The sequence below is a fragment of the Coturnix japonica genome, chromosome 6 (genome assembly GCF_001577835.2).
Source record: "Coturnix japonica isolate 7356 chromosome 6, Coturnix japonica 2.1, whole genome shotgun sequence".
Classification (NCBI taxonomy): Eukaryota; Metazoa; Chordata; class Aves; order Galliformes; family Phasianidae; genus Coturnix; species Coturnix japonica.
Window position 1 is genome coordinate 3,266,546 of NC_029521.1, and position 16,888 is coordinate 3,283,433.

The window sequence follows — 16,888 nt, forward strand, 5'->3', positions numbered from 1 at the left end:
TGCAAGTTAGCACAATCTAGTTTCTTATTATTAATTCAGCATTTTCTGTCAATATGTGTCTGCACACAAGTGTGTGTATATATACATATATATATATATATATATATATATGCATACTGCTTAATGTGTATGCAAACATGTGCTCACACACCATTTTTATAACACCCTTTGACACTGCCTCCTCCTTACCCGAGCAGTTAAAATGAGGAAAGGTGATATGCAGTCCTGTACAGAGATGCAAAAGATTTACTGTGTGTATTCTGAACTACATGAGAGCCATAGAGCCAAGGATAGAAGACACATTAGTGAGCTCGGCACCACATTAAGGTGACAACATGACTACACATCAGTTAAAAACTGTTTACCAGGAGAAATCAAGGAAACATATATGACCGTCCTACTGCTGCTCTGCCATTTAATTATTTGTTCCTATACGTTTGGAATTCACTATTCCTTTATAAAGTTACAGGCTGAATAATTTCTGACTGGATACAGAGATTTAAAATACCTGGTCTGCCATTACTTAATGGACATGGGTAAGTATCTGATACTCCAAATTTAAGCTATGCTGTCTAATTTCAACTGTCCTCTAGGACAACCCTGTAGATTGTGAATTCCTCTTGCTGGAGGTCACATAAATTAAGATGTTTTTTTCCCCCCTATCAATTAGCATTTATTGTGGTGCTTCCCTGAGCCAATATTGAACAGTTGGTGTTTTACAGCCCAGGCAGTTTCTTCTGTTGTATTTCTTATATGTGCCAATAGAAGGCAGAAAGAAATGTTATCAGCTCTCTAAAAGAAATCTCCTCAGTGCTTTAAAGTATGTTGTAATTACTTTAAAAAAAATAACAACAACAACAACAACAAAACAATACAAAATAGAGTAAATCATCTAATAATTTAAATTTTAAAAATAATTTTTGAAAGGATAATTTACGATCCAATAGACTACAGATGCTTTGTAACAGTATAATAACATAAAGCAGCATAAAAACACCCAACAGCCATTTGAAAGAGCTGGATGCCAAGATTGTTAAAACAGAGTGTAAATCCACAACCGTTCTTGACAACTGCCTATTTTTCAATTGTATTCACTGCATACTGTCAAATTCCTGAGCTAATTAATTAGCTAATTTTGCAGGGATTAAAAAGGTGGGTTTTGAACCTGATACTGTGTTTAGCAGCCAGTTTCATTGTTATATGAATACATATCACATTACACAAATCTCCATGCTGAAAATTTTTCGCTTATCGTTATTCACAGGAGGTATTTTCATAAGGCCCAAAGGTATACAGGAGACACATTCAATGAGAATCTCCTTGTCCATATTCATATATAAATCAGTATATGGTCACCAATATGTTGCATAGGTCTGATGAAAGATTATCACCAGAACTGCAGACAGCATGAAGGTCCTTCAGGACACAGCAAACCTCTTAACAAATGAGCAGCAAACTGTAAACAGTCTGTTTCAGAAGGGATCTATGTTATACCAAATAAATATTCATATAAACATTTCAGTTGCCATGTGTGTATGGGAGGTGCTGGTTGGAAACTGGACTAGATACGATCCCTAATTTTACAAGACCAAAGTAATTACTTAGAGCTATTAGTGGCATTTGCTGTCTCCAAACAAAGCAAAGATCAGGGCAGAGGAATGAAAAGCAACTGCCAAAGAACTACTTCAGAAATGAGTTATCATAAACATCTATATTTGCATCACAAAAGGTAATCTAGAAAATCTGAACATTTGTAGTTTGGTGCACCTGCTGTTTGGAACAGAGGGCAGATAATGTGTTGCTATTTACTTTGAATCTTCAGCTTTACTGGCAAGGGAAACTAGAGAGCTAGGCATTTATTTGTGAACCTTAGGCCAGGATTACACAAAAGCTGGCCTTAGTCCTGCTACACTTCACTTCTTACAACTTGCTGTGTTTTATTATTAACACTGTTAACACTGTTAAGATGGGTCAAATCTAACCAGCTCCATACTAGCAGTAAATCTAGTAAAGGCTGGGATAAGCACACACTTCTGCAATTAAGTGCATTACGGAATTCTTTCTCAGTAACAAAGAATGCTTCCTATCAAAATCCAAATGCCAGGTTTGAAGGAATGCTATTACTGCATAGGAAAATGCCTCTCTGAATACGACGCCCTGAAAACATAAATCCAGATTTCTTAGACATCCCAGGGCACAATGTATTTATCAAACTTCAAATACAGAGCATGCATTTAAACCGCAGCAACAGCTACAGTTGCTCACATACTTCAAAAACAAACAAACCTGCAGATATTTCTTGTGAGCCAGAAACATATACTATTGGTTTAAATTCCCTAACAACTTAAAAAAATATATGTAATAATAATCTATAGATACATGACTCCCCCTTCTGTTATTTTCATTTTAAGCAGGTTTTGAGTCTTTAACCTTACCGTTTCAAAGTTATTTCTGAAATCTTCAAGATAAAAAGCTTCCACTATTTAATGGAAACTTAGGTCCTCAAGTTATGTCTTTGCTCTGGGACCTGAAGGGTTAAGAAAAACAGCCTATATTTCTGAGCTTCATAATAAAAGAATTGTCAACCCCAATGATCTTAGCAAGAGAAAATTAAAGCGAGGCTCAGAGGAAGATGAGATACCAAGTAATAGAGGTACCATGTAATAGAGGAAAGAAGGGAGAAAACATCATCAGGGAAAGAATCTTGAGTAACTTATGGCAGTCTGATCTTAATGGCATTATTTGAAGAGACAATAAAGCTTATTGATTTTACAACTCAAACTTTAAAAGAACTTAAAAGCACATACAGGCCTTCTAGCACTAGTAACCTCACTGAAATATATCCAACTTCTTTTCTTCAGCTCTGTTAGTTTTTCAGGATATTATTAAATTACATATTACAGCACTAGATCACTTTATTTTATTAGAACTTAAAAAACTCTGCAAACATATTTTCTTTTTTTTTTTTCAGCTTCTAAAGAAGCAAAGAGTAAAACAGACATTTGTTTGGAAAGTCTGACTTCCCACCTGGTACTCTGGGAGCAGAGTAACTGTGTGGCATCACCAGGCAATGGCATTAAATTAATGGAACAGCATCAGGCTCTGAATCCAGCAGTAACTATCATGCAGTGCAAATACTCTGCTGCTCAGCATTCCACATTTCTACCCCTGCTGCTTCCTGCTGCACACAGAGACTGGCTGTACAGTACTCCTACCCCCATTCCTCATATAATAAACTTCTCTTTCCTCCTTAATGAATATGCATTCTACATCTCTCATTTCTAACTCAATAATTACTGTGTTTCCATAGCACCACAACAAGTATACAGTGCATGTGGTGTGTTTAGTAGAACATCTTATTACGTTATTAATGACTTTTTATTCTGTCCTTAATCTAATCCAAAAAAGAAGTAGTTTTGTTTGCAAAAGTCAACGCATCCTAGGAGTATATTTCAATTGCACAACAGCTAAGGATCAGCTCTTCAGATACACCAATATGTTCTCCATGTCTTAATCCTGCCACACTGCCTCACTGCAATTCGAACTCAGCACCAGGAGAGCAGGAGGAAGCAGGTCATAACCTCAACAAGGACACAAGGAACGATTTTTTACATCGTTCTACTATTAAGACCTAACGCACAAAAGAATTCTCTGGTCCTGAGGGAAATGACTCCTTCCAAAACATGAGCTTGAATCATCATATTCATTACCCAGTAGGGAATTTTGTGATTCTACAAAATGAAGAGGCTTCTCCTCCTGAGTTAGTACTCATCTGTCCCCAGACTTATAGATTACATCAAGGCAATTTGAGTGGTTTCTCTTCCCTTGTCATCTGCATAACACCAATGTAACTGCAGTCAAGTTATTTATTTTTTACTAGAGAGTTGCCTTGAAACTGAGAGATGAGGAAAGAAAAAAGCTAAACAAACAAACCAAATTCAGGAAGCATGACAGATTTCTTGCTGTGGCTGAACTGCTCTCCATTAATGTGCATTTCTTTTCTTCATAGGGCTTTGTCCTTTTCAGACATTATTTACTTTTACTGCATCACCAGATATATCACACACATTCATAATCCCTCATTACATTTAACTACATACACCCACCTTTGAATTAAGAGATCATTATGTTAGAATCTGCATATATTATTACTTCATTGAAGCCACAGAAAACAGTGTTACATTTTTTGTGTACTTTTAAAACTCTGTTCTCACTCAGTGCCCTCCATTATTTTTTACACCATTCTCTCTGGTAACACCAAGATGCCTTTTGATCTCACTTTTCTCATTCTATCAGTGCTCTCCTTTGTAGCAGCACAGCACTAGGCTTTGAGAACTCAGTAATTTCTCTGTGACTTTAATGAATTCTAAGTTGCTGTGGGAATGATTTTTCTGCAGTTCATGCCATGGTTAATTGCCGTAATTGTTCTCTTTGTTGCATTATTTATACCCCATGCTACACTGCTCTAATTCTAATAACACTCAACTTAGACCATTATGGGTCACTGGTACACCTGCTAAACTGAACGCTTTAGGCCAGAGATTAGAATCTAAATGGGGACCCTTAGATGTTGCTGAAAGTTTTAAGATTTGAGAGCCAAATCTATCGTCTTACCAGAAGGTAATTACCAACAGTTTTTTTTTTTTTTCTTCTTCTTTTTTTTTTTTTTTTCCTTCCCCTTTTTTGCTCTTTTAAGTGTTAGAATGCACCATTTTTTCCCATTTTAATGCTTCTGTTCTTTCTGTCCGCTTGAGGCTGATCTTTTTAAATTCATTTCCTCTGGTGAAAGATGCAAACATTCTCTTCATTTTTTTGTTATTAATCTTTCATTAATCCATGCAAACTTTGAGAATAAGAGTTGCAGTTTCCCCTCATTAAGATATATAAATGGCTCTCTGTTTGCTGTAATATCCACTAAGTCACGGTGACAAAGCTGCAGATAGAATAATACACTGCCTGCTTGGGAGCACACTCACATAATAGTGCAAGCAATACAAACTGTAGAAAATACCCACTAATCCTTGTGTAAAATGAGACTATTCATAAAAAGTGTCCGATTCTGTAAAAAATGAGGAGACCAAATTCATCCCAACGTTCAATTTTTGAGCATTCTCCTTTACATAGTAATAAGATGAGGTGCGCTCACCTAATTTTCCATCCAAGATACGGTATTGCCAGAGGAATCCTCAATCCTGTGCACCTGAAATAGCCTTCCTGGTCAACTCGGAGAAGGGTTTTAATCACACCAGCTCTGTAGGTAATAGCAGTAGTCTGCCTTGCAACGGCACAGAAAATTGAAGGGCCGAAATCTGCTATTATAGTCAACATATGAATTCAATTATTTTAATTTTTATGAACTTTGGTATGAACATTTTTCCAAATCAAGAATAGGCTATAAGGCACTCATCTCTTTTTGTATAAACTTGCCTCAACATATGCATATGTTGCCCTTTAAATCAATTACATATTAATTTTTCTAGCTTCACATGTGCCAATGACAGAAAGACGCGGTATTTTTCTTCTCATATCCAATAACTCCAGCTTCGTCAAGTGTCCTGAAAAAACAAAATGTATTTGGATATAGAATCTTGTAATTGACAATGAACCAAAATAAACCTGAAGAAGACTTTGTGATGTGTAAATAATCACCTCTAAGAAAAGTGTTATGCATCAAATCTGCTACACAACTTTTTATTGTCTCTGGCTTAAAAAAATCAGTATCCTATAAAAAGATTTGCTAAATATTTCTGTTTTATACACAAGGCTGGCTCAGTTATCCATGTAAATAAGACGGCTCAAACAAACCAAGATTGTGAAACTAAACCACTTTTTAATCACCTATGCATATTTTCTCCGAGAAACAAAGAGGGAAACTGAAGTCCAGAAAAAAAGATAAGATTTTCTGTGACTGCAATTACCATGGCCTGAAATTAGTACATCTCTCTATGATTCCAGAAAAAACAAATGCACACATTCCAGTATTGCCATCCTCTAAGTCAACACAAATGCCTTTGAAAGCAGCTCGTCATCATCTGGCTAAAACAGCAAAGATTAAACCTCAATTCTAGAAAAAGTAGGAAACGCTTTGTTACATTCACATTGTTTATTATATCTAGACTGGATTACAGTAATTCTTTGGAGATCTGCCAGCACCATGTCTGCAGATGCCACAACAGGATCTAAAGGCAATAATAAGAAAATCTCCACTTGAGGGAATAGAACTGCTTCTATCTCTCCATTTTCTCAGAACTTCATTCTGCCAAAGTTTAAAAATTGCTCCTAACACATCTCGTTGCAGACTCTGATGTGTCCAAGACTAGAATGTTGGAAGAAATTTCCTCAATTTTAGAGTCCTTATTATTTCCTAGAGACAACAAATGTCAGATGCTCAGAAAACAAAAGATGCTATTTATAAAAAAAAACAAACAAGTGTGTATGTGTGCACATGCATTTCATAGCATTACAGAAAGTTTTGAGATGAAAAAGACCTTCAAGATCATCTAGTTCCAATCTCCCTGCCATGAGCAGTTCCCACTCAAACAACACAGAAACGTGCATCTAGAGCTGAAAATTAGTCACAAATATAAATAAAACCTGCAGTGGGTGTGTTGGAGCTCAGTGATCTTTGAGGTCCCTCGCTACCCAAGCCATTCTATGATTCCATGACTCTATATATATTCCAGAAAGGAAGAAGCACCCTGCCTTATTTTTTTTTTCTCTAAGTATTTTATCTCGACCCGTCTTCCACCTAAGTTAGCACTTACAAAAATAACATTTCCATGGTAACTGTTCTTTTGTTTCCTTTTTAGAGATGCTTAGGAACCTCAGCTGCCACTGATATCAAACAATTATGTGTATGCTTCACACCCCTAAAATTCATGCTGAATATATTTTCCAGTGCATACTCTCATGTTTTCGTTTGTCCTTTGTTTCTTAAATTCAGTAATATCTCTCACAGATAAGTACTTGTAGTTATTAAGTAATTAAAGCATATGTATGCCCAAAGGTAAAAAGAGATGAGGGGTAGAATAAAACAATGCTAAAGAAGACAACCCCATATAGCAATTAGAAATTAGTTTATCACTTAGGGAGCTGGTAAAGCATAGATTAGATATTTCCTTTAAAAATTCATAGAGAAAAATGGGGGATGAGAACCTAACCTTATAATACTTTCAAGTGTATATGGGTGTTTGTGGCAAATCTTTCATTATTAACAGAAGATGAATGGAAAATCTTCCTTCAAAAAATCCGGCCTGAACTCTCTGAGTATTTTGTAATATTCATTACTAATATTCATCCCTCTTTTCCCTCTTTTCTATTCCTCTCTTTTTTGGGGTCAGAAAGAAGTAGGACTGTCATAGAAAGACCAGTGCTGCAACGATTTACCTGGACAGTATTCTAAAGACTAAGGATATTTGGAGATGTAGGCATAATAGTTTACAAGCACATATTTTTTGGTAGTGAAATGCCTGTGTGCTTCCATATAGAGAAGTATATCTTCCTCCCTACGTCACTGAAGCTTAGGTACAGTTGTTCAGTATCCTAATATCTGTACACGTACGCTATAAACTGCATTATTGTATATGAAATGTTTATAAGAAATGCACCTGATAGTGATAATAAATAAATGCTTTGAATATAGTTTCTCACTCCTATACCTTTGTGATTACCCTTGTCCCAAAAAGTAAACTGGCAAATTTTTCAAGGAAAAGAATAATATAAATGAGCGCCATTAGTGAGTAGTATTTTACACTGGAGAATAAAGCTGCACAAATACTTTGTTTAAGAGAAGTTAGGGTAGTAGTAGTTATTCATACTGCCCAGAACCACAAATCAGAGCAGGAATACTAAACAGTACAATGCAGAACAGAAGAACATCTGGCCTTCAGAGAGCCACTGAAGTCCTTTTCGTACTCTCTCACTATTTTAAAGATACTCACAGAAAAAACAGACTATTAAGTTTCACAGAAAGGTGAAGCAAAACTATTCTATACAATGTCTAGGAAGGCACTACTCTTTTCCCTAGAAGAATGCTTTAAAAGTCTCCAAAACACTGTTCCCTAAGTGGAATTATGCATGTAGTTCTATTATGCCCATAACACTCGTGCAGCAATCATCTCACACAGTGCTCAATGAAATGGCCTTAAGTTGCTCCAGGGTAAGCTTAGGTTGGATATCAGGAAAAACTTCTTTACAGAAAGGGCTGTTAAGCCCTGGAATGGGCTCCCCAGGGAGGTGTGGTTGAGTGACCATCCCTGGATGCATTTAAAAACCATTTGGACATGGTGCTCAGGGACAGGATTTAGTGGAGGGCTGTTAGTTAGGTATGGTTAGGTCATGGTTGGTTGGACTTGATGACCTTAAGGTCCTTTCCAGCCTGAGTGATTCTATGTCATAATATTCAGTTCCACAAAACACAGTACTTGGAATGTAACAGCCTTGAAAGCAGCAGAGAAAACATGGACCCTCAAGACTCTATTAACACTGAAAAGACATGCACAAATTCTTATGGTAAACGCATTGAGTCATGAGAAACAAGTTGATCAAGAAATAACCCATTTGAAAGACAGTAACAAAAGAACCTCCTGTAATTTGATCATACCTACTAATGAAAGAAAACTGCTGCTGAAGACCACATTCTTCAGCCTAACAGAGGGTAGCAGTTAAACAGTTTCTATTGGCAGCTTACTAACCCAAATATTGCAGGCACTTTCAAATATGCATCCTCATTATTGCTCTTTGCCTGCACTAAATATGGGACAACACAAAGTATTTTCTGTTACAGTATCAGATATCTGTTTGCGCAAATGAAGTACTAGCTGCAATAGCATTGACCCATATGGGATTAGTTGCGTTTCAGTAATAAAGACTAAAAGATAGAAGAGGTTTGGTGAGAGAGCACTGACTTCAAATCAGAGGAGCAATAAAAACACACTAGCTATTAATGCCTTAGTGGTGATGACAGTATTTACAGATTGAGCATCATTCAAGTGGAAGACTAGCCACAGAATTTCATCCTAAAATTATCACTTATAACCTCTGAATGCTTTTTCAACACCAGGAAGAGCCTATTATTCTCAGCCTGTGAAGACTGTTAAGCCTACAGACTGAGAGGTATCTGGACACTAAACTCTAGCAGGCCTACTGACAACACAAAACTTCTGCTGCCTTAGCTGTTCTTTAGCTTTGGGGAAATCAGAATGTCATGGCAAGGAAAGCCTTTTGAATGGCTTAAATATTTCAGCTCTCTCTTTGTGAAGCAGTTTCACTGGCATAGGAGTAACAGTGAAAACCATGAATTTTTCACACCCATGCCATCATAAATACCAAGGAAGTGGTAACCCTCTCCCTTCTTCATTCCTCTTAGTCACAATGTTCAACCTCGTTTCATCTATCTACTCTTTTTCATCACACTAATTCAACTGTTCAGCTCAGGAGAACTCTGATCATAGAGCTAGATGCTGTACAAAATTGTAATTATGCAAATCTCACTCATGTTGACATGACGTTGAATTTTTTATTGCTTCTTGTTCTCCCTTTTGGAAGTCGTTTATTCTGGACCAAATAAGAATATCAATGTTTTAGATCCCCTTTGAAATGTAAGAAACAGCTAAAACTTGGGTCCGTTGACCTAAGAATTGTCAAGCGCATAGCACTCAAGGCACAGGTTTATTCTCATGTACAGAACTTATTTTTTGCTATTTATTTTGGTATTCACACTTACATATGTATAGCACAGAAGATCATATGTGCACTATACTCTAAGACCATCTGCATTTTTCTCTCTATTTCCTTTCCATTTCAGTCTGAATGCTGTTTCCATCTGTTCCTGTAGCTGTCAGCCTGCAGATATCCTAATTTTGTGATCACCTGTTCTTGTATAATCAGCACTTCTTCTAGCATTTTTTTTTTCCCTTTCTCAGAAAATCTATGTGCTCTGACATCTGTTCTCTACCATTATTTTTTATGAACTCCCAGGCAAAAACCCATTCAGAGATGTTGTCAATGTCAACGTGTTCTGCCAATATATTACACTTGGCACATCTCACACCTCACAACCTTCAATATGTTGCTCGTCATTGTGCCAGTGACCTTGAGCAGTATCATCTTATTTCATAGTTCTTGTACATACTGACTTTTGAAACAACAAAATCACAAATACAATCCAATAACCATTATTGAATTTACCACCCTGCATATGAGACAAACAAATGCAGTGTTCATTTATTCAGTTAGAAATTCACCTGACAAAGAGGAATGGCTTGATTCAGGTAACTGAAGAAACTATAATACTATTTCCCTTTATCTGAAAGAGACAGAGGTGTCTTTTCCCAGCGTCACAGCATGTAACCACACGTGGCTGAATTCACTTCATAATCCAATCCTGCTCCCTAGACACTGGAATAATTCTTCAAAACTTATTCTTTTACTCTGAGACCTAACAAATTGAAACTCTTCACTCCTAAAAGGAATGAAGCTGCTTCATTTCACATTAAAATAACTTGGAAGTGTGAGCACCTACAATTTTTAGGAATATATTTACATAGTAGGAAATACATAAAAGGGCAAATAAATGTCCTCAAAACAGATACCTCATTCTTTGTGGAAATACAAGATTCCGTAACTTTTGTTATTACTGTAAGAGCATTCCTCAAATACTGTTTCCCAAACAAAGCTCCAAACATACAGCAGCACAAAAGCTGTCAGTGTTCTTTTACATTTTGATAGCCCTGGGATTAAATGATGCTTAACTTGTAAGAACTCCATTTGTAACTGTCAGGCTAATGAACAGTGAAATGTAGATTTCAGTAAATGGAGGTCTAATTGATCCATAGGATGTGATATTATGTGATCACATAACACTGTAGCACTATATGGACTTATAGATTTTAACATTAATTCTGTCTGTTTTCCATGTAGCAGCTGTCCACGCTTAAGAAGGTATCTCATTTTAAGAAAAAGAACTGCCCAGTGACAACCTGAATAGAACTCATTTTTATATCTATCATATGTTCCAAAATTTGACATAGATTCTCTCGTTTATTTTAAGCTTTAATTGACACATTTTAGAGCATGTAAATAGTAGCGTTATGCTTTTCAGAAAATGAATGGGAGCTGCTTTTGCAAAATAAGCCCTCCTGTGTTTATCCAGTGACACCTTTCAGAAACCTGAATCAAAATATAAAATAAAATAATGACTATTACTTGTAAATACTATCAATAAAGAACAAAATGTGCTCTTTTGTTATTACTATACATTTAATATATAGACATTACGATGTTTTTCCAGTTATCATTCTGGTTTCTTCTTCTGATGTGTACACACTGTAATTGTCTCCTACTAGTTTTATTGCAGATGGCACATTTTGAGGTATGTTGCTAAGATGCAAGGAGAGCAGTGAAACTCAAAACCAAGACCCTAATCCTTCCACATTGTTCTCAGGAGGGTGAATGGGTGATATCCTGAATTGCTCATTTTCTGTCTTCATGAATTGCCCTGCACCAGCATGAGCAGAAGGGGCAGAAATATCCAACGCAACAGCCTTTTATTTTTTTGGCCACTTTTTGTCCACTTCAGTTCTTGGGAGATAATTTAGCACACTGTTACTGTATGTAGACAACTGTGGACTTGAAACATTATCTTCTTCATGAATTTGATGAGATATAACTATACAGAGGGGTATGGAGATATGAGTTGCATAATCCCCCTAAGATATTCGCCAGAGGTTTAGTATTCCTTCTTATACCGATACATTTCAAAATCAAAATCTGGTTATACATACGTCCTTGAAGGAACATAGAAAAATCATCCTAGAAAGAATATAGACCCTATATTGAAGGTAGATCATAGCATGATGGTGATGACTCATGCTAATCAAGATACATACAAGTCTCACTTCCTCTATTACAGAAAGTTCAGCAATATTTTCCCAACTCTTTTTCTTCCTGAGCACTAGAGATCCTTTTCAGAGAAGAATGCAAGGTTCTAAAGAACAAAGCAAATAGAACTACTACAGACATTTTTCAAAGAGCTGAAAAAAAAATACAAAATAAGCTTAAAGTTGCTGTGTTTTATTAAATTGACCGCTTCATCAGTAACACAGAAAAATTATTCTCTTTTTGTAGAGAACAATTTCTGCTAATGAACAGTCAGCAGGAACCATGTTTTGTTTCTAACTGCTACATGATATTGAATATATCAGAGTCACTGCAATTATCAATTATTTAACAGAGCAAAAGTTCTCTGTATCTCTTAATATGGGCTTAAAATGGCCACGATGTAACAATGAATGGGATTTTTAGTTTAACCATCATGTCAAATATTGTATTTAAACTAGTAAAATTAATGGCATTATTAATTATACAGTAAGCATCTTTGGGTTCTCTGGTTTTGTTTTGTTTTGGTTTTGCTTGCTTTTTTTTAAACTCTAGCCTACTTTGACTCAGGAGAATTAGTAACCACTCATGATGGTTTTACTAAAATCATACCCTGACCCAACAGAAGCCTCTTAATGACCTAACCTTAATTTTTACTGTTGCTAAAACATAATCATTTTCATCTTATAAACAAAATAGGTTAATTTTACTTATTGAGTGTTTCTGAATATTAATGGAATCATTTACATATTCTACCTGATTAGAAGGCAAGGAAGAAAGAAATAAAGGAAAACAGTAATTGATGATGGGGGGGGGGGGGGAGGAAAGGAAGAAAACAAAATCCTGAAAAGAATGGCTAAGAATTCAGGGAAAAACTTAAATAAAATAAAATCTCTGGATAAGACCTTGAGCATAGCTATGCATTTGTGTTAAAGATAGCCTCTGATATCCCTAACTGCAATGATACCTCATCAAAATCATGGCATTCCAGTCTTTAGCTATAATCAAAAAGACATATTTGCATGCCAATTGAATACTTTAAGATAGCATAAACATAAGCAACTTGTGACATTATTATTTTGTAATTGAATCATTATTCTAAGAGATATGGTTCATGCGTAAATGCATTTCATTCCTCTATAGGAACATTAATGTAATCACCTAATCATATTGTTGAGACTTGAGTATGTTTACGCTTTACACAGACTTATAGAAATCAGCAACACATCCTATTAGCTCTGACATAAACTTACTAACAATGCAACTCCACTCAAAGTTTTTAAATCTGTATAATCTCACTTCAGATTTAAGAGCTGAGCAATCTCTCCCATGTCAAAAGATTGAGTATCAATCCCTGCTATTACCTGTCTAATTCTCAACATTATATTAAGGCAGGCACTTTCCCCTAAATTTATCAATTTTATGGTCAAACAAGTTTTGCATCATATAACATAAAACTCAAAAGTTATTAATATCAGTATATACCACAGTTTTGTGTTTGGTTGTTTTTTTTTTTTAAACATGTGCAAACCCAAAAAACAAAAGCTATAATCCATACATAAGGAAAACAAACAAGGAAACATGCCTCTTTAACTTACTCGAAGACTTTATTTTTTTTCTCGTTGTACTGCAAATTCAAGATGCTGAGCATAATGAATGCTTTTTCATGTCACAGACTGCCCTTAATTATTAAATGTTCACTAGGCATCTCTCAGTTAACTGTTCTGTTTAATAACTGAATATATAGAGTAGGACAGCTCAACTGGGCATGGCATTAGCATTCGTCTTGCTTTTGAATTACATTTTATCCAGATTTAATGTTTTTGCCTACCCTAACTTTCCTCCAGTTGTAGAACTCAGTTTGTAGGTTGCAATGATTTCATAACAGAAAACAAAACAGCTCCGACAACAAGTTTTCAATAACCTCTATTGTTTGAAAGCGCATATCTGTGATGAAATTTATTAACCGACAAAGGTTAAAAAAGTGATTGGTTTATAGTGAGTATTTGAAAGGTATTCATTTTTATTTTCCCCCAACACACTCAGTACTGAAGGAAAATGCAGACTTAAAGTAAGAGAAAATAGAAGAACTTGGAAAAGAAATGCATGGTGCAGTCATGTCCTGTTTTCTCAGACACTAGATCTTAATATAAAGGACAAACGCTCATATTTAAACAGTTTTCTCTTGCCTTCACTTGCCTATTCTATTCATGCAAACGTTGCCATTTCCTTACGTAGCTTAAACTAATAGCAGTCTCACACTCCATTCTGGAAAAATATGAAGTGGCAGCAGGGGGTTCTTCCTGCTGAAGAGACTAAATGACACTGAACTTGCAGAGAAAACAGAGTGCAACCACTTGTTTAAAAACAGCAATTCAACAGGTCAGTGCCTCATAAAGCAGCTTGACCCGTTTCCTACATATTTTGTTGAAAATTCTCCAGTGAACCCATTGAAAAGGCTACCCAAAGGTTGCATAAAGGTGCTTCTTTCAACACTGGATTACAGCTTTGAATTCTCTTCAGAAAGTATGTTTCTGCCTTCATTTTTTTGTAAGACACAACTTCAAGACAAGGTCCAGAGACACAGGAACAAGAAGGCCAAGAGAACTCATGAAGCCAGGACAGTGGTTAGCAAGCCCTTTCTAGAAGCAAAATCTTTGGCCACAGCCTGTGATTATTTCAACCAGGGTTTTACAAAAGTGACCATAAAATAAGAAAAAAGAAAAGGTGGGAGGCAGCATAGTTAGAAGCTGTGATGGAGCTCAAACCTCCTGGTTGTCAGACATCTTGCAATTCAAAATTCACTCAACAGCACAGGAATTTCACTGGCTTTCAGTTCAAACTGTTAATCTTCCTTTCACTGATAAGAAAGTGGTGCACTATTTGGGCATTTTCAAATGTTAATGGTTGATGCACTGGAACAGAATGGAGGCAATTTTTGCAGCTGGAGAAAATGTGCTTCTGCCTATACACAGGATACGATCTGACTGTCACATCTCACCCTTGCAAGGAGGGGAAAGAGTCTCAGTCCCATCAAGCTATCCAGTTTCAGACTAGTGACAGCAACACCAATCTTCTGCTCAGCTAAAAACATCAAAAATTCTTACCAGTGATACCAGACCTAATTATACAACTCCCACAACTTCTGAAGCGTACATTGGTGATAATACTTAGGTTTGCAAAACGCAGTTATCCTCATCACAAGCAATGAAATGTGTGTTGCATGCTTTTGTTCTCTCCCACTAAAACAATAATAAAAGACATCCATGTATGTTTCTCTCCACTAAAAATCCAAAATAAATAAATAATGGTTCTTATGCTCGTTAGCTTTGTATTCTTTTTTTGACTACCAGCTTCTACTTCACAGTTTCAGCAATACAGTATGTAAATGAGGCATGAAATGAAACATCCTTGTTATCCCCATGAGACATCGATCAAGCTAACCTGCAGAGTACCAGGTTCAGTTATACAATGACAAAGACAGCCAACCAGGATACCTAGTGGTGGAAAGAACAGGAATTAGGAAAGGCTCAAAAGACACAGCCAAGGATGCTTCTCTTCTCATTTTATGTTTCACAGAATCACAGGGTCCAGAAGGAACTTCTGGAGATCAGAGACTCCCAGCTAACAGAAGGGCATGCTGCTGGCCCATGGCCAACCTGCTGTCCACCAGAACAGCCAAGTCCTTCTCTTCAAAGCTCCTTTCCAGCAGATTAGTCCCTAAGCTGTACTGATGTGTGCAGTTATTCCTCCTCCAGTGTTGGACTGCTCTGGTTTAACCTCATAAACCTCCTCTCCACCCAGCTCTCCAACCTGTCCAAGTTTGTACTGAGGCAAATCAAGGAGAAAGGCCAGCAGGCAAGAACTGCTCAATGTTCTTCAAATAAACACAAGAACAGAAGGTGAAGGACATTGGTCCGTAAATGTTTTCCCACAGTAAAAGATACTGGCACCCTTCTTTCCTCCTTGCACTAGTAGCTCTGGGATAAGTTACGTGTTATCCTGTTCCATTAGTGATGAGAGCATAGGTAGGCATAGCACAAGAGAAGTGTTTACTAAATAAATAATACAACAATGCATGGTTTTCTTAGGATAAAAACTGCAAGAGAATTTACAGACTAGAACATCAGAAATGTGAAACAGTAGTAAGAAAAGGGGGAGTGCTATACTTGCTGTACACAACAGTCTATATTTCATGTACTTTCAGTAGTAAGAAAGGAGTTTAAAAGGAAAAAAAAAATCTTTTATCATCCAAGGGAAAGATAACATTACCTTCAAATGTCATCTGAAAACTAAGAATAAATTTGCTTGGTAAAAGATTGGGATTTGCTGTAACTCCATTTGGAATGCATATACACATCTAAATTGTTTTACGAGTGGAAATGCTCAATATTTATAACTAAAAACCATAGTGAGGAGGAAGACCAGTGTAGATGTTACTGATATCTCTGGGTTAAATAACATTCATAACACAAACTTGGACTTACTTACCTATGACAACAGGGAATACACAATCCCTATGACAAATGAGAAGGCAACCTCACAGAGGAATGCCTACACACCCTGCTGCATTTATTGGAGTGAATTAGCAAGTGAATGAGCCCTATTAATTCCAGGGAAGGACAACATACAGTCATTCAGCTCCTGTAATGATTCCTTCTACTTACTAGGTTTCAAACAAGGAGTGAAACTGGGTGATTATAGTAATCTCTCCAACATTACAAGATATGAATAGATGAGTAACTCAGCATTTTGTTCAACTTGCTATTTTTTCTTAATTTTTTCTTAATACTTTTTGATTTTTTTTATTCTATCTTCTGTAAATCGTTGTACAAGTCTCACATGTATATGTATGTAGCATTCAGTCTAGCTTGTGCTTATCTTTCCATCAAATGACAATTTCCCTAGCTAAATAGTCTAAATAAGCCAAGAAATCAAAATGATTTTCATACATAAGCACATGAACAAAACCTCTCTGAATCTCACTTTACAATAAGTCATTCAGGCCATG